Source organism: Lynx canadensis, chromosome B4 (assembly GCF_007474595.2).
Source record: "Lynx canadensis isolate LIC74 chromosome B4, mLynCan4.pri.v2, whole genome shotgun sequence".
Taxonomy (NCBI): Eukaryota; Metazoa; Chordata; class Mammalia; order Carnivora; family Felidae; genus Lynx; species Lynx canadensis.
In genome coordinates, this window is record NC_044309.1 from 100,421,674 (window position 1) to 100,444,076 (window position 22,403).

At 37.5% G+C, this 22,403-nt stretch overlaps 1 non-coding gene across 1 annotated transcript; it reads left to right on the plus strand.

Annotated features, from left to right (window-relative positions):
* Positions 1 to 19,563: 19,563 nt before the first annotated feature.
* Positions 19,564 to 19,670, plus strand: LOC115519539. The gene has a single exon (XR_003970547.1). It is a non-coding gene; the product is annotated as a U6 spliceosomal RNA (small nuclear RNA).
* The last annotated feature ends 2,733 nt before the right edge of the window (positions 19,671 to 22,403 follow it).

Below are 22,403 nucleotides of genomic sequence, written 5' to 3' on the forward strand. Positions count from 1 at the left end.
AGTGTCTAAATCTTACCTGTGTTTTGTGTTTCTGATGGTAAAACTTTTTTAGAGGTATGATTGTCTGCTTTGGCAGAATCTAGAATACAGAGTATTAGAATATCATGTTTTAATCAATGTATTTTAATATACTAAAATGACAGATATAAATATTCCAGACATCTTAAATTGTTTTCCCAGGTTGAGTACTAGCCAGTCACCCCTATGCCATTTATCGGGTTGTTTCTTCTCGCTTATTTGAATTGAATGATCATCTTTGTATACTAAATGCTCATGTATTTTAAGCACCTGGTAGGGAAAAGCATTACCTTTTTTTCTCCTGAAGTTTTGTTACTATTTGTATATATTTAACCTTCAGGGGAATTTTAGAATCATTTTCTCAGTCTAAGCTTTCTGAAAAGATGCACGAAGTGGCTGCACCTCATCAATATTCATAATTAGTAGAAAGTCGTAGAATTATCTTTTGTGGAGTCAGATTCCTAGGTTCTAATCTCAGCTTTGCCGCATAACAGCCATATGACCTTGGGAGAATACTAGACTCTATATCTCAATTTCCTCATCTGTGAAATAGGGATGATAATATCATCTATGTTACAGGGTTATTATAAAGGTAAAGGGTCAGTAGAGCTCTTAGTACAATGTCTGATATGTATTCTGTTAGTGGTTTTTTAAATATAAATAAAGTAAAATTAAAAATGTTAATGCTGGAGCACAATTGAAATATGTGAGGTTTTTGAGAATACTATGCATGAAGAAATACATTTGTTCACCCTGGAGGAAAAAGACATCATGTGTGAATGTAGGCAGTATTGTTCTTTCTGGTGTTAATTTTCAGGGCCGATGAATTGTCATTGTACCTGATGTGATATGTGAAGTCTAATCTGAGATTAGAACATTTGATATACCTGAAATACTAAAATTCTTGTCAGCAGACCCATACATTCTTGGGGAAAGGCTACCCAACTCCCAGCTTAAAAGCGTTGTTCTTTATAGTAAAGTTTGCCTCTAGAGGTCTGTAAGTACTCATCTTTAGCAGAAATAAACTTGTAGGTTGTGAATTTTTCTGACCAAAGACAGCACTTTATTAAAAAAGAAAATAACTATGTGCAGGCAACCTCTATATTATTTTGAATGTTTTACTTTTATGTCTGTTTGTTAAGCTATGCTAGAAGTTTTATGTGATTGTAAGATTGTTTAAATATAGGGTTTTTAAAAATCAGACTTTATCTTGAAGCATCATGAGATTTACAAAGGCATAGCAAGATCGGACTAATGTCCATTTTACATTAATATTAAAATACGGAGGTGTATGAACTGAAATGTGGCTATATTATTTGCATTGGCAACTGAGACGTCACATGAATCATTTTCATTTTTAAATGTTAAGAATCCTTTGCCTTCCACCGAAATAGCAAGAAGTATAGAGATAAACTATTTATTGCTGTGCTAGCACAAAGCAATATACCTTTTTTATTACAGAATCAGGCAACAATCCTCTGAGATTCTTATTGAAGTAGAATGGAGTGAATTTTTATTGATTTGTTATTTCATTTAAGACATCATTTTGCCCTCTTGCTTTCTTGTAGTATGAGTGTTCAATAAATAATACATTCTCTCTTGTACATGGTGCCACCTAAGAATTTGTTTGGCTTGAAATAAAACAGGTGTTTCTACAGCCCACTGTTCTGGGTTCTCTGTCGTTTTGCATACCAGCTGTAAGGACTGATCTTCTTAATTATTTTATGTGATGTGAATTCAGGTTTTGATAATAAAGGTGGTCTGGGGTCGGTAGCTGAATGCCCTTTACTCGACGGCCATGTTGTGGACATGTGCTGCTTATATTGTCCCTGGCTGATGTGTGGTGATGGTAGCTGACCTCTGCCTGTCGTGCGTGCCTGGTAGCCGATCGATGGAATCACCTCAGAATGATGATCAGTAACCGGGCCTGAAAGCAACCAGATGTAAAAGCAGCTTTGCAAGTGAGACCCACGTTTCATGGTTTGATTCAGCAGGGAGCATGGCTGTGACACAGCTGTATTTTCATAATCCAGAAGACGAGTGACAAGACAGGTCTTTCCAGAGAGGGTTATTCATATATTTCATCATTGGTTCCTTTTGGTTTTTAATTAGAAATCCTAGCAGTGTCACTTTTTGATAGTTTCAGTTGGATTGAAAAAGAAGGCAAGAGGATGCAATTCTAAATTCTTTTTTTTAATGTTTTATTTATTTTTGGGAGAGAGAGAGAGCGTGGGCACGCGCGGAGGAGAGCGGGGGAGGGGCAGAGAGAGAGGGGACAGAGAATCTGAAGTTGGCTATGCACTGAAAGCAGTGAGCCCAACGTGGGGCACGAACACACAAATTGTGAGGTCGTGACCGGAGCCAGTCAGACGCTAAACCTACTGAGCCACCCAAGTACCCGAAGAGGATACAGTTCTAAAATGGCAGATAGTAGGATTTCAGTGAGTATTTAATTGAAGTCAGGATTAGATTAGAAAGCATCTTTGGTTATTTCCTGAAGCTCATTCCTCTTTGAAACTGTGAACACTGGAACTACCCGATGAAAATGAATTTAAATGGGAGGTACCACACCCATGTCAGGTCTTATGATGCCCCATCTCAAGCCTTTCTTCAGGTGAGGAGTGCTGCTTATGGAGAAAGGTATGTGGTTTGTATTACACTGATTGCATTAAACTAGGGGTCAGATTTTTGTTGTTAGCTCTCAAAGTTTTGGAGAAAATATGTTCATTTTTATTAATGTATCCCACTTGGTCCTTCACTTTTTAGTTTAATTTTATTTTTTAAGTTTATTTACTTTTGAGAGAGGGCACACGAGCCAGCGAGTTGGGGAGGGGCAGAGAGACAGGGAGAAAGAGAATCCCAAGCAGGCTCTGCATTGTCAGCATGAAGCCTGATGTGGAGCTTGAACTCACAAACTGTGAGATCATGACCTGAGCCAAAACCAAGAGTCGGGATGCTTAACTGACTGAGCCACCCAGGTGCCCCATGGTCCTTCACTCTTAAAAGAACCTCAGTTTACTATATTCCATACTTGACCCTTAACACAGGTTGGCCCAAGCTGGAAGAATACCATTGAATACAGTGAAAACACATGTCTTCAAAGGTGCATTTGGAATGATGGGCCTCTCTGGGACCCTACTTACTACAAATCACCTTTCGTTTTCCAACAGGTGGCTGATAATGGATTTACATAGTAGTTTTTTTTTTTTAATTTTTTTTAACATTTATTTATTTTTGAGACAGAGAGAGACAGAGCATGAACGGGGGAGGGGCAGAGAGAGAAGGAGACACAGAATCCGAAGCAGGCTCCAGGCTCTGAGCTGTCAGCCCAGAGCCCGACGTGGGGCTCGAACTCACAGACCTCGAGATCGTGACCTGAGCCGAAGTCGGACGCTCAACCGACTGAGCCACCCAGGCGCCCCTACATAGTAGTTTTAAGTAAAAGCTCATTTTACTTTCTGCTTAAGACCTGAAATTAAAAAAAAAAAAAAAAAAGTTTATTTTGGGAGAGAGAGTGAGCATGCATGAGTGGGGGAGGGGTAGAGAGAGAGAGGCTGAGAGAATCCCAAGCAGGCTCCGTAATGTCAGCACAGACCCTGACATGGGGCTCAAACCTATGAATCATGACATAATGATCTGAGCTGAAATCAAGAGTTGGATGCTTAACTGACTGAACCACCTGAGTGCCCCTAAGATCACAAATTTAACATGATTATGAAAAGGGTCATGGCACTGGGGTGCTTGGGTGGCTCAGTCGGTCAAGCATCGAACTCTTGATTTTGGCTCAGGTCATGATCTCACAGTTTGTGAGATCAAACCCCGTGTCAGGCTCTGTGCTGGCAGTGCAGAGTCTGCTTGGGATTCTCTCTCTCCCTCTTTTTTGTCCCTCTTCCACTTGTTCTCTGTCTCTCTCAAATAAATAAGCATTAAAAAAAAGGGTCATGGAATTATAACCTTTAAAAAATAATGTATATTTCAATTAACAAAAAGCACTTTTTAACAAAATACATATTTTGAAGCTACACTGTGAATTGCACATAATTTTCATTAGTCTTTAAATACGTAAATACCTTAGATCATAATTCCTTCAACATTTGAATTCTTTTTGGATTGCACAAGGACGTGCTAACGATGCTAATGGTGATACAAAACAGGGAAAACCGAGAAGACAGAAGGAAACTAAACAGCCAGGTATTGAGGAAGAAATCAGTATTTTAATCCTTATTTCATGTGTTGTTTACTGTCAGAGGAAGGCCTGTCCATTCTCCCAAGTTGAAAACAGAAAGATAATTGAAACAAGCAGTGTTAGTAAGAGATCTCTAATGCCAAGTCAGTAAGTATTATAATCATGCTCTATATTTCTTATTAATATTGGTTTACAATTTCTATTTAGTTGTTAATGGTCTCTTGGTACTGCCTTGGATTCCATATTTTTTTGATAGCATTTACTGTTTTTTTTTTTTTCCGCTAATATAAAAGAAAGAAATTGTTATGTTAAAAACTTTGGGAAATATTTACAAGAAAAAATTAATGAAAAGCATTTGTAGGAAAATGATAAATGATGAAGTTTGCTTCAAAATGATTTTAAATGAGAAAAGAAATGGGATCTAGTTGAAACTGTATTGGCCATGATAAATTTTGGGTACAAAGAGATTCATTATACTGTTTGCTTTACTTCTGTATCCTTTGAAAGTTACTATAAATAAAAGCACCTCTAGTCCCATTTCTCAGACATAAATGTTTCTTCTTCTGCAGATATACACATTCATAAAAGCACATTATACATATTCACAGTTTGAAATTTAAACAAAATTGGATTCCTGCTCCCCCAGCGGGTGGTATATTCAGGAGAGACTCCAGTAGAAACTCTGAGTCTGGTAGAGATCAGGATTGCTCTTCTTAAATGTTCTTGGCAGTCTTGTGTACAGAGCATTCATTTGAAGCTTGTGACTTGTCATTGATTGGATGGTCAGGTTTGGCGAGTGACTTGTGTATTCAGTTCTGTGGGTTCAGCCCTAAAACACCATGAACGGCTACATACATTGACAGTGAACTGTTGGAAAAACTTAGAATTTGCTTGTGTTTGGTACTGCATTTAGACAGCTTGAGTATTTTCCATAGGATATGTGGGAAAAAATTAAAAAGCACGGAGGCTACCTCATTCTCATCATCTCTTCTGTGTACTCCTTCTTCCTCTGAAAGAAATGGAGGGGAAACTGAGTAGAACCTTAGAATGGTTTAACTCTGAGAGCAACATATGAAAGAACTAGACTGCCACCTGCTTTGCCTTTCCCCAGCCCCTCCATATCCTCCACCCCAAGCCCCAGCATGTGTCAAGTTCATATGTACAAGTTCATTTACATAGTCCAGGCAATAAAAAAAAGTATTTTCTGAAACATAACATTTCCAGCACAGATCTAGGTAACATGACTCAAGGGATCCTCTAGGTGCTACTGATACTTCCAAAATGATAATCCCTATACAGACATTTAATTATAAATCTTTTATTTGCTTCAAAAGTATCTGAAGTATCTTAACTTAGCTCCTTGGAACATATTCACATTCAGTTCATGCTTTGCATGAATGGTTTTATCTTCTGGAGGTATGTGAGAAGCATTCTCAGTATATTTGGCCCTCATCAATGCTAATTTGCAGAACACTGGAGGAAGGTTTAGGTCCAGGTGTGGAAAAGAATCACATTGATTATGGGAAATTCATTTTGATTCATGATGCAAATGGCTGCATAATTTTAAAAGCCTTTTCTCAGTGGAACTCCTGTTCCTAGGACTAGCCTTCCTTTGCATGGGTAGGCATGGGTAGTCTTTGTTTCTTTTTCTTTTTAATGTTTATTTTGAGAGAGAGACAGAGGATGAGTAGGAGAGGGGCAGAGGGAGAGGGAGAGGGAGAGGGAGAGGGAGAGGGGGAGAGAGAGAGAGAGAGAGAGAGAGAGAGAGAGAGAGAGAGAGAGAATCCCAAGCAGGCTCTACACTCAGAGCAGAGCCTGATAGGGGCTCAATCCCAGGACTGTGAGATCATGACCTGAGCTAAAATTAAGAGTCGAACACTTAACTGACTGAGCCACCCAGGCGCCCCTGCATGAGTACTCGTTCTTGAATACTTTTTTCAGTACATTAGGCAAATACAAAGTTCTCACCATGCTAAGTATACCATTCCAGATACCATGAATTCTCCTCATGCCTATTTATTTTAAACATTTACCCTTACTAAATTTGTGTGTTTCTACACTGTGATGATAAGGTTTGATGTAGCGCTTGTGAAGCAGTTCTGGGCACTGAGCTCTGGTGGCAAGACACAAGAGAAACGGGGAATATGATGCTAAGGGAACAGTCTACACTGCAAAAGCATTGGTGAATTGCATTGTAGAATTTTGGAGCAAACAAGATTTGTGTGTCTTTAACAAAGTCAGTGACCCATGTTTGTTTATGGCATAGGGCAGAACTTAGGATATTTTAAGTAATAGCAGAATATTTTAAATCCTAACCTGGGTTTTAAAAGCCCTATATTTTTAGATTTGGATTTATTATGAATTATACTCACAGGTTAGTTTGGTTTGTGGCTTGGGACTATTAAATGACATCAGTGAACAACCAGAATTTATGATTAGTGATTTTTTTTGTTAATGTCTACTTTAAAAATCTGTGCTTGGTTGACTACAACTAAAAACGAAGTGTTTTTTAGTAGTGTTATATTCTATCATAATTTATATTTTTTGCTGTAATTGCAGTAAGATATGCCAGCATTTAGTAAAAATCTTAATGTATCCTCCAAATATCATTTAATGTTGTCATTGTTTTGTCTACTTGTATTTTAATTTTCCGACTGAAACCCTGTAAGATTAGTAAAATGATCATGTACTTTGAATTTTCAGTTGTTATACAATAACTAAATTTCTGTTGAAAATTTTTACTGATTCCTGGACCCAAGTAAAATGTAGCAAAATATTTTTTTAAATTATTGCCAGATTCTTTTGTCCAGATCCTCTGAGGCCAGCAAACCTGGACTATTCCCAGCATTAAGCTGGTAGCTTACTAAAAGTAAACGCTTTATTGAATTACTTCTTGGAAATAAGGAATTTCCATTACTTCAAAAGGATTGGTTTTTTTCTTCTTTTTCTTCTTCAGGTTTTTATTTAAATTCCAGTTAGCTAACATATCATGTAATATTAGTTTCAGGTACAGAATTTAGTGATTCAACACTTGTATACAACACCCAGTGCTCATCCCAACTAGTGCCCTCCTTAATGCCCATCACACATCTAGCCCATCTCCTGCCCACCTCACCTCCAGTAACCATCAGTGTTTTCTCTGTAGTTAAGAGTCTTGTATGTTCATCTGTTCTGTTTCATAAATTCCACTTATGAGTGAAACCATATAGTATGTGTCTTTCTCTGACTGATTTATTTCGCTTAGGATAATACTCTAGCTCCAAGATTTCATCTTTTTTATGGCTGAGTAATACTCCATTGTATATGTGTACACACACACACACACACACACATGCATATCATGTCTTCTTATCCATTCATTGGTCACTGGACATTTGGGTTCTTTTCTGTAATTTGGCTATTGTTGATAATGCTGCTATAAACATTGGGGTGCATGTATCCCTTTGAATTTTTATTTATTTTTTTTGTATCCTTTGGGTAAGTTTCTGGCAGTACACTTGCTGGATTATAGGGTAGTTCTATTTTAAAATTTTTGAGGAACCCTCATACTGTTTACAGAGTGGCTGCACCAGTTTGCATTCCCACCAACAGTGTAAGAGCGTTCACCTATCTTGCATCCTCGCCAATACCTTTTGTTTCCTGTGTTGTCGATTTTAGCCATTCTGACAGGTGTGAGGTGATACCTCATTGTAGTTTTGATTTATCTTTCCCTGATCATGAGTGAGGTTGAGCACCTTTTCATGTGTGTGTTACCCATCTAGATGTCTTTGGAAAAATGTCTGTTCATGTCTTCTGCCCAATTTTTAACTGGATTACTTGTTTTTTGGGTGTTGAATATATTAGTTCATTATAGATTTTAGATACTAACCCTTTATCACATATGTCATTTGTAAATATCTTCTCCCATTCCATAGGTTGCCTTTTGGTTTCATTGATTCTTTTGCTGTGCAGAAGCTTTTTATTTTGATGAAATCCCAATAGTTTCTTTTTGCTTTTGTTTCCCTTGCCTTGGGAGATATATCTAGTAAGAAGTTGCTATGGGCAATGTCAGAGAGGTCGCTGCTTGTGTTCTCCTCTAGGATTTTGATGGTTTCCTGTTTCACATTTAGGTCTTTCATCCATTTTGAATTCGTTTTTGTATATGGTGTAAGAAAGTGGTCCAGTTTCATTCTTGTGCATGTCGCTGTCCAGTTTTCCCCAAACCAATTGTTTTTTCCAATTGATATTTTTTTCTTGCTTTGTCTAAGATGAGTTTACCATATAGTTTTGGGTCCATTTCTGGGTTCTCCATTCTGTTGCATTGATCTATGTGTCTGTTTTTGTGCCAGTACCATACTGTCTTGATCACTACAGCTTTGTAATAAAACTTGGATTCTGGAATTGTGATGACTCCAGCTTTGCTTTTCTTTTTCAAGATTGCTTTAGTTATTTGAGATCTTTTGTGGTTCCATACAAATTTTAGGGTTGTTTGTTCTAGCTCTGTGAAAAATGCTGGTAGTATTTTGATAGGGATTGCATTAAATGTGTAGATTGCTTTGGGAAGTACAGACATTTTAACAATATTTGTTATTTATGGGGTGCTTTGGTTGCTCAGTCGGTTGAGCGTCCAACTTTGACTCAAGTCATGATCTCACAATTCATGAGTTCGAACCCTGCATCGGGCTCTGAGTTGACAGCTCAGAACCTGGAGCCTGCTTTGCATTCTGTGTCTCCCTCTCTTTCTGCCTCTCCCCTGTTCACGCTCTGTCTCTCTTTCAAAAATAAACATTAAAAAATTAAAAGAAAAAAACCAATATTCTTTCAATCCATGAGCATGGAATGTTTTTCTATTTCTTTTGTCCTCTTCAATTTCTTTCATCAGTATTTTATAGTTTTCAGAATACAGATCTTTTACCTTTGGGTAGATTTATTCCTAGGTATCTTATTAAGGTTTTTGGTGCATTTGTCAATGTGATCTATTCCTTGATTTCTCTTTTTATTGCTTCATTATTGATGTATAAAAATGCAACAGATTTCTGTACGTTGATTTTTATCCTGCAACTTTACTGGATTTGTATATCAATTCTAGCAATGTTTTGGTGGAGTCTTTTGGGTTTTCTGTAGAGCACCATGTCATATGCAAATAGTGAAAGTTTGACTTCTCCTTGCTGATTTGGATGCTTTTAATTTCTTTTTGTTGTCTGATTGCTGAGGCTAGGACTTCCAGTACTATGTTGAATAAAAGTGGTGAGAATGGACATCCCTGTCTTATTCCTGATTCCTGGCTGTGGGTTTTCCTATATGACCTCTATTATGTTGAGGTATGTTCTCTCTGTCTCTATTTTCTTGAGGGTTTTCATCATGAATGGGTATTATACTTTGTCAAATGCTTTTTCTGCATCTATTGAGAGGATCATGTGGCTCTTATCCTTTCTTTTATTAACGTGGTATATCACATTGATGGATTTGTGAATATTGAACTACTTTTGCAGCCCAGAAAAAATTCCACTTGATCATGGTGAGTGATTCTTTTAATGTACTGTTGTTGAGAATTTTTACGTCTATGTTCATCAGGGATATTGACCTGTAGTTCTCTTTTTTAATGGAGTCTTTATCTAGTTTTTGAATCAGCATAATGCTGGCCTCTTTGAGTTTGGAAATTCTCCTTCCATTTCTATTTTTTTGGAATAATTTAAGAAGAATAGGTATTAACTCTTCTTTTATTGTTTGGTAGAATTCCCCTGTGAAGCCATCTGGCCCTGGACTTTTGTTTGCTGGGAGATTTTTGATTACTGATTCAATTTCTTTGCTGGTTATTGAACTGTTCAAGTTTTCTATTTATTTCTGTTTCAATTTTGGTAGTTTATGTTTCTAGGAATTTCTCTTTCTTTCAGATTGCAAGTTTGGTGGCATATAATATTTCATAATATTCTTTTACAATTGTTTGTGTTACTGTGGTATCGGTAGTTATTTCTCCTCTCTCATCTGTGATTTTATTTATTTGGGTCCTTTCTCTTTTCTTTTTGATAAGTCTGGTTAGGAGTTTACCAATTTTATTTTATTTTATTTTATTTTTTTCAAAGAACCAGCTCCTTATTTCATCTATTTGGTTTTTTTTTTTCAGTTTTTATATCATTTATTTTGCTCTAATCTTTATTATTTCCCTTCTTTTGCTGGATTTAGGCTTTGTTTGTCTAGCTCTGTTAGGTGTAAGGTTAGTTGTATATTTGAGGTATTTTTCTTGCTTCTTGAGGTAGACCCGTACTGCTATATACTTCCCTCTTATGATTGCTTTTCCTCCATCCCAGAGGTTTTGGAGCTTTGTGTTTTCATTTTCATTATTTATTCTTTAATTTCCTGGTTGACCCATTCATTCTTTATGAGGATGTTGTTTAAACTCTGCGTATTTGTAGTCTTTCCAAATTTTTTCATGTGGTTGACTTCAAGTTTCATAGTGTTGTGGTCAGGAAATATGCATGGTATGATACCAATATTTTTGTACCTGTTGAGGCCTGACTTGTGACCTAGTATATTGTCTGTTCTGGAGAATGTTCCATGTGCACTTGAAATGAATGTGTTTTCTGCTGCTTTGGGATGTTTTGCATATATCTGTTAAGTCTGGTCCAGTGGTGTCTTTCAATGCCATTGTTTCCATGTTGATTTGTGTGTCCCAGGCATTTTTCAGATTGCTGTTTTCGTGCTGTCTGTCTCTGGGTTGCTTCCCTGCCTGGAGCAGCACAATGCAATTTGGGCTCTGTCTCAACCAGGTCTGCTGACTTTTAATACTCCAAACTTTAGGACCTGGTGTGGGGGTCCCTGTGCTGGTCTTCTGGGAGAGTATCTTGCTGCATTGGGATGGATGCAGGTTTGACTGAGAAGGACAGTCCGGCCAGAGCACAGGGGCATGGAATTTGGAACAAAGCAGGCTAGTAGTGCTTGGGTGGCTCAGTTGGGGAAGTGTCCAACTTCAGCTCAGGTCATGATCTCTAGGTACAAGAGTTCGAGCTCTGCGTTGGGCTCTGTGCTGACAGCTCAGAGCCTGGAGCCTGCTTCAGATTCTGTGTCTTCCTCTCTCCCTGCTCACATTCTGTCTCTCTCTCAAAAATAAATAAACCATTAAAAAAAAAAAACGGGCTAAACAGTTGGTGTCCAGGTTAGCCTCCCTCATCAGGTGTCTCTGATCCTAAACAGGAGTGGGGGGTGGTGGGGAATGGCATCCACTGACTCCTTTATCCCTGGAGAGGTGTCTGCAAAAACCATCTCTCACAGATGCAAGAGAGAACAGTCTCTCCTTGTGCACCTTAGGCAAACCTCAGATTGCAGTGTCTGCCCTGGGGTTGTTTTATTACCTTCTTTGCAGGTGTAGGGCAGCGTCCTCAGGGCTTTATTTCAACCAAGCCTGCTGACCTCTAAAACTCCAGTCTTTGAGCCCTGCTATTTGCAAAATCTCATGAAAATCAGACCCACTCCTTTTCCCAGCCAATGGCTTGTTGGGTAAGTGTTCTCCTTATGTGTATCCCTGTGCCCTACACTTGCTCTCACCTTTTTCCCTGACCAGGGTTTCCCTCCCTCCATAGCACCTGTGATCCATTTCTCCTCCAAACCAGGTCTCCCCTTCTACCTTCTTTGATGTGGCCTTTTCTCTCCTTCTAGTTGTGCAGTTTGTTCTGTGAGTCCTCAGGTCGATTTCTTGGGTATTTGATATTCATGTATAGAATGATTCGATAGTTATCTAGCTGTGTTTGAGGGATGAGGTGAACCTAGGGTCCTCCTCTGCAGCTATCTTACTCTCTCAGCTCTCAAAAGGACTGATTTTTAATCAAGGTCGAATTCTAAAACATCTTTTCAGGATTCTGTGTTTGATTTCCATGAATTTGGTTTCTGAGGCCTTTTCCTTTTAATAATTTTCCTTTCTGAATTCGGTTTTCCTTTACCAAGGGGAAAATATTGCTTTCCAGATTAAATGATAATCTGAAAACCAGAATAATAGAGGAATAAAACCTTCTACTTCTCCAACTTGGCTAAAAGAACTCCTTTACTTTATTGTATTTGAATCAATAAAACATTTGTTACTTTTTTTCGAAAACTGAGCATGCTTACTTACTGAAGAATCAGCTTGGAGTTAGTTCTCCTTAATTTGCTCAGACCAGGTACTGGGAAAAGGTCTTTTCAGAGATGTGGAAGGTATACCATTTGTTTCATAAAATTACTTTGAGTTTCCTTGGGGAGGCAGGGATTTGTTGTAATTTTCTTTTATTTACATGTGTTCTACGGAAGTTTCAGGAAGGGGAATTGGAGCAAATATATGGGATTATAAAAACCTAGAAAATGAGACAAACTACATCTCTTGATGACAGATGCAAGAACTTCATACTGGGATGTTGCTGAGTGTTTCTAGGAACCACGTTTGGGATTATAAAAAAATGGGAAACATAAATGAGTAACAAGCAACAGCATCTACTCTCAAGAAACTCACAACCTAGTGAGGCACCTGTACTTGCTGTTATCCCCCATGGGGCCTATGTCACCACATTAAGATGATACACTGTCACTTTACTGACTGCAGTCTTTCTGTATCTGCCAATTATAGCAGATGATAAAATGATATTCCTCAGGCCCAATAATATCAGAGCCAGTAGTTTGGGCTCATCCAAAGCATTGACTGATTAGTGAATACAAACTTAACATGGTTCCTAGCTTTTATGACTAATACACAAATACTAAATGAACACATGAAAATATATCTATTAAGGTAATAAGAAAGATATTATATAAGGAAAAGGTGACAAGTGCTTACATGATTTAATTCATTGTGGTTTTTTAAATGTTTTTACTTATTTTGAGAGAGAGAGTGTGTGAGTGAGGGAGGGGCAGAGAGAATGTATAAAAATGTCCCTTGGGCATAGGAAAAAGGGTTCAGATTCACTGATGATTTGGTAAATGCCAATAAAATAGTACTGGGATACTATTTCTGAGCCATCAGGTGAATGAAAATGAAAAAGTGTGATGACCTATCCCATTGGTGAGACTGTAAGTAGGTGCTCTCAAACATTGCTGATGGGAATGTAAACTGGTAAAATGCTTCTGAGTGAGAATTTAGAAATACTTGGCAAAGTTACATATACTACTACCTTTTGACCAGCAACTACACTTTTAGGACTCTCCCCAGTAACTACATCTACAGCTTTTTGGAAATACCTATACAAGGTTCCTCAGTGCAACTTAAATTAGAATTGGAGAACACTGGAAATGACACAGATGTTGACAAATGCAAGAATGGTTGAGTAAGCAATGGTATATTTGCCCAGTGGAACACTATACAACTACAGAAAGCAAAACAAAAACGAAAAGAAAGTGCAAAAGACTGTACTATGCAACTCTTTGTATCAGAAATAGGGAGTATAAGAAAATATAGTGTGTCTGTTTATTTGTCCCAAATAAATTTAGAAAGGATAAAGCAGAAACTGAGATTATTACCCACAGAAGATGAGTGAAAACAGGGTTGAGATGAGAGTGATCCGTTTCTTAATATAGATTTTATATAGCTGTGAGTCTTGGAAACATGGTGATCCTTCATGTGTCTTCCCTGAGATAAACAATTAACAGGACGTGGGGAGAACCCAAAGTGGAGTTTAAAGAGTAACAAATGAATATAAGTGTATTGTAGATGAATGGCATCACTACACTGATGATGGGGAAGGAAAGATTTAGGCAAATTGTGAAAACAGTATTTGGCTATGTACTGTAGGGTTTGAGACAAAAATGAACATAATTCAAATATTATACTGCAGTTAATTGAGACATTTCTCAGAGGCATCTGGGTTGGAAATTCTAAACTACTTCATGTGTATATTAGAACTGAGTAAGTGAAGAACTATATTGTGGATAAATAAGAGCCAGGTTTCTTGGAGAAAGAAAATAGAAAAGAGAAAAGAGACACCTCATATGAACCCATGGTTTTGGTGAGAATCAGAGCTATCAGTATGATCTCATGGTTTTTAATATATAAGTAATTAGAAAAATGCAGACATAAATATAGATGCATGTATATATGTGTGCATGTATGTTGGTGTGCATACTTATATTTCCATGCTTCGTCTGCTTGAAAGTGAGACTAAAAGTGGGAGAGAGATAGAGAATCCCAAGCAGGCTCTGTACTCGGCGCAGAGGAATCCAGGACCCTGGGATCATGACCTGAGAGCCAAAGTCAAGAGTTGGACACTCAGCTGACTGAGCCACCCAGCCGCCCATAAGATTTTTTTTTAATGGGAGTATAGTTGACAAACAGTGTTAGAATAGTCTCATTGTACATAATACATAGTGATTCAACAACTCTATACTATATTCACCACAAGTATATCTACTGTCTGTCACCATTCAGTAAAGGTAAACTATTTTAAAAGCTTTTTTAAAATTTTATTTAAATTTTAAATTTAAGTTAATTAAAATTAAATTAAAAATTAAATTTATTCAAATTTCAGTTAGCATACAGTGTAATACTAATTTCAGGTATACAGTGTAGTGATTCAACACTTCCATACAGCCCCCACTTCTCATCACAACCAGTGTACTCCTTAATCCCTATCACCTATTTCACATACCCCACTCCCCACTGCCCTTCTGCTAACTATCAGTTTCCTTTCTGTAGTTAAGAGTCTGTGTTTTTGGTTTGCCTCTCTCTGTTTTTTTTTTTTTGCTCACTTGTTTCTTATATTCCACATATGAGTGAAATCATATGGTATTTGTCTTTCTCTATTTCGCTTAGCAAAATACGCTCTAGCTACATCCACATCATTGCAAATGGCAAGATTGCACTCTTTTATGGCTAATATCCCATTGTGTGTGTGTGTGTGTGTATGTATATATCTCTTTTTTATTCATTCATCAGTTGATGGACATTGGGCTGTTTGCATAATTTGGCTATTGTAGATAATGCTGCTCTGAACATCAGGGTGTATGTATCACTTTGAATTAGTATTACTAATTAGCATTAGTAATTAGTATTACTGGGTAAATACCTAGTAGTGCGATTGGTGGATCATAGCTTAGTTATATTTTTAACTTTTTGAGGAACTTCTATACTTCCATACTTTTCTTCCAGAGCAGCTGTACAAGTTTGCATTCCCAACAACAGTGCAAGAGGGTTTCCCTTTTTTCACGTCCTCACCAACATCTGTTTCTTATATTGTTGATTTTAGCCATTCTGACAGGCGTGAGGTAATATTTTGTAGGTGTATCTCATGTCTTCTGCCCATTTTAATTGGATTATTTGTTTTTTGGACGTTGAGTTTTGGAAGTTCTTTATATATTTTGGGTACTAATCCTTTATTGGGTGTTTCATTTTCACATATCTTCTCCGATTTCATAAAAGCACACTTTTAATTCAGAATCAAGCTGCCTGTTTGTACCGTGTACTAAACAGATGACCTTTGGTAGACCTCAGTTTCCTTCTCTGTAAAATGGAGAGAATGAAAATCTCAAATTCTCAGGTTTCAGTGAGATGGTAATGATTCTGGTACAAAGCATGGCTTATAGAAAATGTTGTATGTTTGAGCTATTATAATCTCCATTCCATTTGAAGGAGAACTTAAGGCTGAAAAATAACTCATCCACTGGCGGCAACAGTACATATTCTTCTATAGGATCACCATTGAAGCACAGTTTCAGTCAGAATTTATGTTTCTTCCTTTGAGCTCACTATGTGTTTTTAGGTCCTGGAAGAACACTAACTAGTCCTTAGAAGCAAATCACAGAATTATGTTTATTGACAAGCTAAAGAAATTTTGTGTAGCATTGCTAAACAAATTGAGTGAGAAATTGCCTTTATGAAAGGCCAGCAAAAGAAAATGTATGTAGTACCTTAATATAACCATTTTTTAATCAAAATGGTACTCTGCCTTGTAAGCTAATGTTGCTGAAATCATTTATGTAAGTAGAATGTGTGTTCATATTTTTACAGAACTAGGCAGATATTTCTGCAGTGTTTCTTGTTTGCAATTAGATATACTACTCATTGGAACCAGTGTTTTCCTCCAGAGAATAGCATCAAGGTCACCTGGTTTTGGTTGTTCTTTTTTTGTTTTGTTTTTGTTTAAAAATTGTATCATGCTAGTTGCTCTCTACAATTTGACTGTCAGGGTTAAAGCCAGGCCATTTAATGAGGAAAGTGATGGCTTCGTTTTTTAATGAGCGGTAGATATAAATTTATTCATAAGTTAATACAGGTTCACCACTGATGTCCAAATAAATAATTCCTTCTGCCCCTGTCCCTGTACTGGAAACTTTTTTCCTTTTCTCTAGCTCTCTGTGTCAGGGGTTGCAATGTCAAGTGCATCAATCATGTTTAGAGAATAAGTAATTATAATAAATGTGTGGATGACTAGTTTTAAGACAATAGCAAGTGGCATAAGCCGGCTTATGGAAAATTGAGAATGCATGGTTTGCCTAGTGACAATTAAAAAAAACCAAGAAAATAAAACCATAGCACCCTTCCTGACATCCCCACACCCTCAACACACACTCTCTAATACTTAACCTTTGGCTCAGGTAGGCTGTCATTTTACAAGCATTGTTAATGTCCTTTTTCTTTCTTTAAGCTGTAGGTCTATCAGTCTTCATGGACACTTTCCCTTGGTTTCTTCTCACTTGAAACTACCCTGGTTTTACCAAAATGTTACTAATGCAGATAATCGGGATCAGAATTAATTTCACCATTTTCAACTCTTTTTTTCTAGAATACATTTGAGAACGTTTCATTTTATTGTGCCTTTATAAAGTGAAGTTAATTCCTGGCATTTAGTAGGTGCTCAGTGCACATTCATTGAATGAAGAAATACCTGACTTGCTTTTATGAATAACAAGAACCATTTGTAATCAACACATTTATTACTTGTAAACAGATTACGTGTAGCTGAAGTGCTTGGAAGCAGCTAGTTCTTACTAACATACTTTTTATACTGTTGGTTTGCTCTGAAATCTTTTTTAAAAGTATTAAAGAAAAATTAAGTCCAGTATAATTCTAATTTCTAAAATATAAATTCTGTATCATGTGGATGAATTAATGGTGATTCAAAAGTTTTTAAACACTCTGTTTCCCCTTTATCAGGTAGTCTTTCTTGTTCATTATCTTGACCTATTACATGAAGAGCCATATTTTCAGAAACACAAGCGTAGCATAGGCCTTTACAAAAGAAATAACTATTAAATTTCTTTTGTTGGATAATGTATTCTTCCTCTCTCCCTTCCTGTTTCCTTATTTCCACAATCATTCGTTAAACTATGTGCTAAGATAACTTACTCCTGAAGAGTGAAAATAAGGTAGTGTTAACTGTTTCTTAAGTGACTCATTGTCTAGAGAGGTACTGCAGTGACTGTGAATATACTTATTTGATGATATTTCATGTTTCTCAAAATATTTGTTTTCAATGGATCATGAATGTTTGTACACAAAAGAATGTATCTTCGTGTGTTTTTTTATGACTTGAGACCTAACATTTATAAGCATATTAAAATGAATTATTAGAGTTTATCGAAAGCTATTTCATAATGCGATTAGAAGTCAACGTAAAACTAGACCATTTGAAAATCGACAAGTCGTTTGAAAATCGGGGTGCCTGGGTGGCTCAGTTGGTTAAGTGTCCGATTCATGGTTTTGGCTCAGGCTACCATCTCGCAGTTTGTGGGTTAGAGACCCACATCGGGGTCCGTGCTGTGCGGAGTCTGCTTGGGATTCTCCCTCTCCCTCTCTCTTGGCCCCTCCCCCACTTGCACTCTCTCTCAAAATAAATAAATAAACTTAAAAAGAAGATTGATGAACTGCATAAAACATACAGTTTATTGACTACTTTGTGCAGTGGCATGTTGTATATGCCAGCAGGCGCCGAAACTTTTATTGTGTTTTCTTTATTCAGACGTTACCAGTTCAACAACATTTCACTGATGTATGCGAAAACAAAACAGATAGGTTTTCAGCGTGTGGTGATGACATTCCAGTAGAGAAGCAGAGTAGTGTGTGGTGCTATGGGATGATGGAGCCAAGGTATCCTTCTTGTATCTGTCAAGATAATGTGGTGATCAGAAATTCCAAATGGCTTAACAAAACACAGGTGTTTGTTTGTTTGTCTGTTTGTTTTTCCTCACTTGTATCAGCGTCTGATATGCGTCAGGCCACTTTCCTTGTTGACTTTGCTTCAACTGTAAACTGAGGGATTCAAACTCTTCCCGTGTCAATTGCACGGATGGGAAAGAGTGATCAGAACTCACACTCATCTTGGACTGTCCGCTTCCAGAGGTGAAACCTCACTTGTGCATCGGTGAAAACTAAGCAGTGTATTCCCAGCCCTGTGACTGTGAAATGTGGTCTTCCTGTAATCACAGGAGAAGAAACTGCTGTGAATGTAGAGATTCTACAACTGCGAATAGTGAGCTACAAAAATTTTCTGCTGTTATCAAGAAAAAATATGCACAAAGAAGTGGTTTTACTAGACACCAAATACTACTGACTGTTCACTAAAGGGTTTCTCTCCCATCCTTTTATAAATCTCATCACATAAAGGAGTGACTCTCCATTGAGTGCTGGTCTTTCTTTGATAACTCTGTTCAAAATATTCCATTGGACCCTCTAATAGAAAATTTCCACAGTTTTATAGGCTGGGTAGACTTTTGATTCTCTAGTTAACATGCAGTTTGTGATATTTAATAAGATAGCATCTGTTCCTTTGTGTTGCACTAGTGTCCAAAGATAGGATATTATAGAAATTAAAGTGTAGACCATTGGGCTATAAAATGGTAACAAATCTGGTTTTAATGATCTGAAATCAGGGAGGGCTCAGAACACCTCTTAGCAAGGAGAATGTCCTAAAAGTTGCAATGCACTGATCAAGATAGCCTTGGCTAAGAAAGTGGCAGAAATTAGGAGGCAGTGTATGAAATCTTAGAATATTAAAGTTGTAGGTGTCCTTGAAGATTGTATATTGTACCTTTTTTATTCTGAAGATCAGAAAATTGAATTGAAACCATGATGAGTTACACATAAAAGTTTTGAAAACTTAATTCCCAGTTTGTGAAGTCCACATTGTTTTCTGTGTCATCAGTATTCTTTTCAGTATTGCATGTTGCTTCAATAATGTTGCCCAACTTCACCCTATGCCCTTCCTCCCAAATTCAATAGCTTAGAAAAATAAGCATTTGTGTTCTTGTTAATGGAATGGCCATGCCTCATCTGGGCTCGTGTGGTTTTGGCATCATGGTTGGATACATGGATATGAGTCTCCCTTACATTTCCCCTTTTTTCACGGACCAGTGGCTACCTGAGGCATGCTCTTCTCATGGAAGATTATAGGAAGGCAAGAAGGCAAGCTGATTTAAAATCTCTGCTTGCAGTGCTCTCTTGGGCAGCACTTATACTAAAATTGGAATGATACAGAGAAGATTAGCATGGCCTCTGTGCAAGGGTGACACGCAAATTCATAAAACCCCTGCTTGTGTTAATTCTCTCTCTTGTGTGCGCTCGCTCTCTCTCTTGAGCAAAGTCAGTTACTTGGACAGATTCTAAGTATTTGGACAGGGGAGATGAGAGAATATTCACTGAAAACAGTCCAATCTATCATGTTCTCTATAAGGCCAAGATTTCCGAATTTAGGGTAAAGGAGAATCTGCTGTAACAAAAGTACTGTGGTTCAAACAAGATTGATGTTTATTTTTCACTCTCATAACAATTTAGAGTAGGTCAGTGTTCCAGGGCAGGTTAGAGGTTCTGTTCCAGGGACCCAGATTCCTTCCATTTCATTGCTCTACCATTCCATAGGGTGGTGTCCTTGTCACATGACTGAAGCTGTCTGACTGGTACAACATTACATTGTAGCCCATGGGAAGGAGAAGAGAGAAAATCACTACACAAGCAATATCCTTTTCAAGTCCGTGTTTGAAAGTTGGTATGTGCAATTTCTGCTTGCATTCCATTGACCATAGCATCATAGAACGGCAAGACCTAGCCACCAGGTAAACTGGTTAAGGCAGTCTCTGATTTCTGCATAGAAAGTTACAATGCTGCCTACAGTTAGAACCTTGAGGATAAATAGAACGTGGACATTGGGTGACAGCAGTCTTTGCTCTCAAGATAGTTTGAGCTAATTACGTATACGATGGAATGAGCATGAGTGGAGAAGATGAGGAATGCTCCTTTTGCCTAGGGAGAATTATGTAGGTAACTACCTTCCACAAGAAGAAAACTGGAAAAAAAATTAAAACTTTTTTTTTAGCTCACCAATTCTCAGTATGTTTACTTTTATGATTACCTAGAAAAAACGATTGTCTATTTGCTGTTGTAACCAGAAACAGCCATTGTTTCACATCTCCCTTAGGCGAGCCTGTATTCTGTAAATAACCAAGTCCATGTACAGACTAAATGTAAGAACCTGATTACATAAAAAGTTTGATTAAAATTATAAAATAAGGCACTGGATTTTTAAGCATACGTCATCATTTTATTCACATAATGTGTGCCATATCATATGGGTTATGACCTGAATTATTGCGTGTGTGTGTGTGTGTGTGTGTGTGTGTGTGTGGGTGTATGTATGTATGTGTGTTTCCTTTCTCTTCAAGGCTTAGAAACTCCCATTTCAGAACTATTACTGAAGATTGAATTGATGTCAGCCAGGAAACTGTAATTTCCTGTCACTTGGCCTTGAATTACTACTTTGAGTGTGCAGACAATAAACAATTTAGCTAAAAGATGCAAGCTTTTTTCCTACTTATCATTAGTACCTAAGAATATGAATGTTTTGTACTGTTCCATCTCCATTACACATACACTTATTGGCTCAGAATGATATTCAACCCTCCTTGTGTACTTTTATCTTGAACTAATCAAGTCCAAACTTCCTGCTGCTGAAAACCCATGTATGTTCTTTTAAAGTGGGCTACAGAGCCAATTCATCTGATAAAGCAAATAACCTACCATTTCCAGTACAGAAATGAAGCAGAGAAGCCATGTTGCAAGGAACATAATGTTTTCCCCTGCTGTTTTTATTTGTTCTGCATATTTCAAGTGAGAAAGATGGAATTTTACAAGAACTTCATTTGTGAAGGATGCAAGGCAGTTATGTTTCTTTAAATACTTTCCCCGAATACTTGGTACACGAGAGAGAAGCTTGTTTTGTCTTACATAATTGGGTTGCAGTTTTCTGAAAACTAACCCACAAAATTTGTGTTCTATTAGTGTTGACTTTCTGGTTGCCGGTTTCGCTACGATGCCACAAAAAGGGATTCATTTATTTGTTGGGGGCGTTTATGGGACAACCAGTAGCACCAAGTCTGTTTAACTGGGTGTAGCTGAATCAAGTGAGCTTAAAGATTTCATGGGGTTAATGTGATGGGGTCCTCGGCTGAGGGGATGAACTGGGAATTCAGCTTAGGGGTTGGGACTAGGGCAGAACCTCACACATCTTTTCTCTCTCTGGTCCAGGAACAATCTCTGACACCTAGGAAGCTCTGGGAAAAGAAAAAAAAAATGTTATTAAAGCCAGCATACCAAGGAAGGAGGCCATCTTTTCATGAGAAGGGACTTGAGCTGACACTGTGATCAAGTCAGTCATGTTCCAGGGCCACTTGGTATGGTGACGGTAACTGTCCACAGGAGACGTAGGGACAATTTTTCTTTGCTCTGGATTGTACCAATGCATTGTAAAGCATTTATCATTCTTCCCCTTCCTCCCAATAAATGCCAGCAGCACTCTTGGGACAACCAAAAGGAACCCCTTGTCCCCGACCACATTGTCAGATGCCACGTATGAGGAGGTCATAGCTCTGCAGAAACTTACTGGCTATACTCCCATAGTTACTTGTTTGGTTGATTGATTTATCTATTATAAATAAATACTTTAATAATGTCTTTTTAAAAAAACATTTCTTGTTTTTATTGTGAACTGTTTTCAGTGTTAGGAAAACCAAAGTGAATAATAATGATTAACTCTTGTGTACTCAACATCCAGCTTTACTTCATTTTAACATATTGCTTTAGACACTTTTTTTTAAGTACGTGGAATACTGCATCATTATTAAAGCTTCCTTTGTAATCCTCCCCAACCTCATTTCCATGTCTTCACCCCAGGAAAAAACCTGCTGTTCTAATTTTGGTTTCATTACTTTTAACATGTTTTTATGCTTTTACCATACTTGCATGTATTTCTAAGTGGTATTTAGTATTTCTTTATATGTT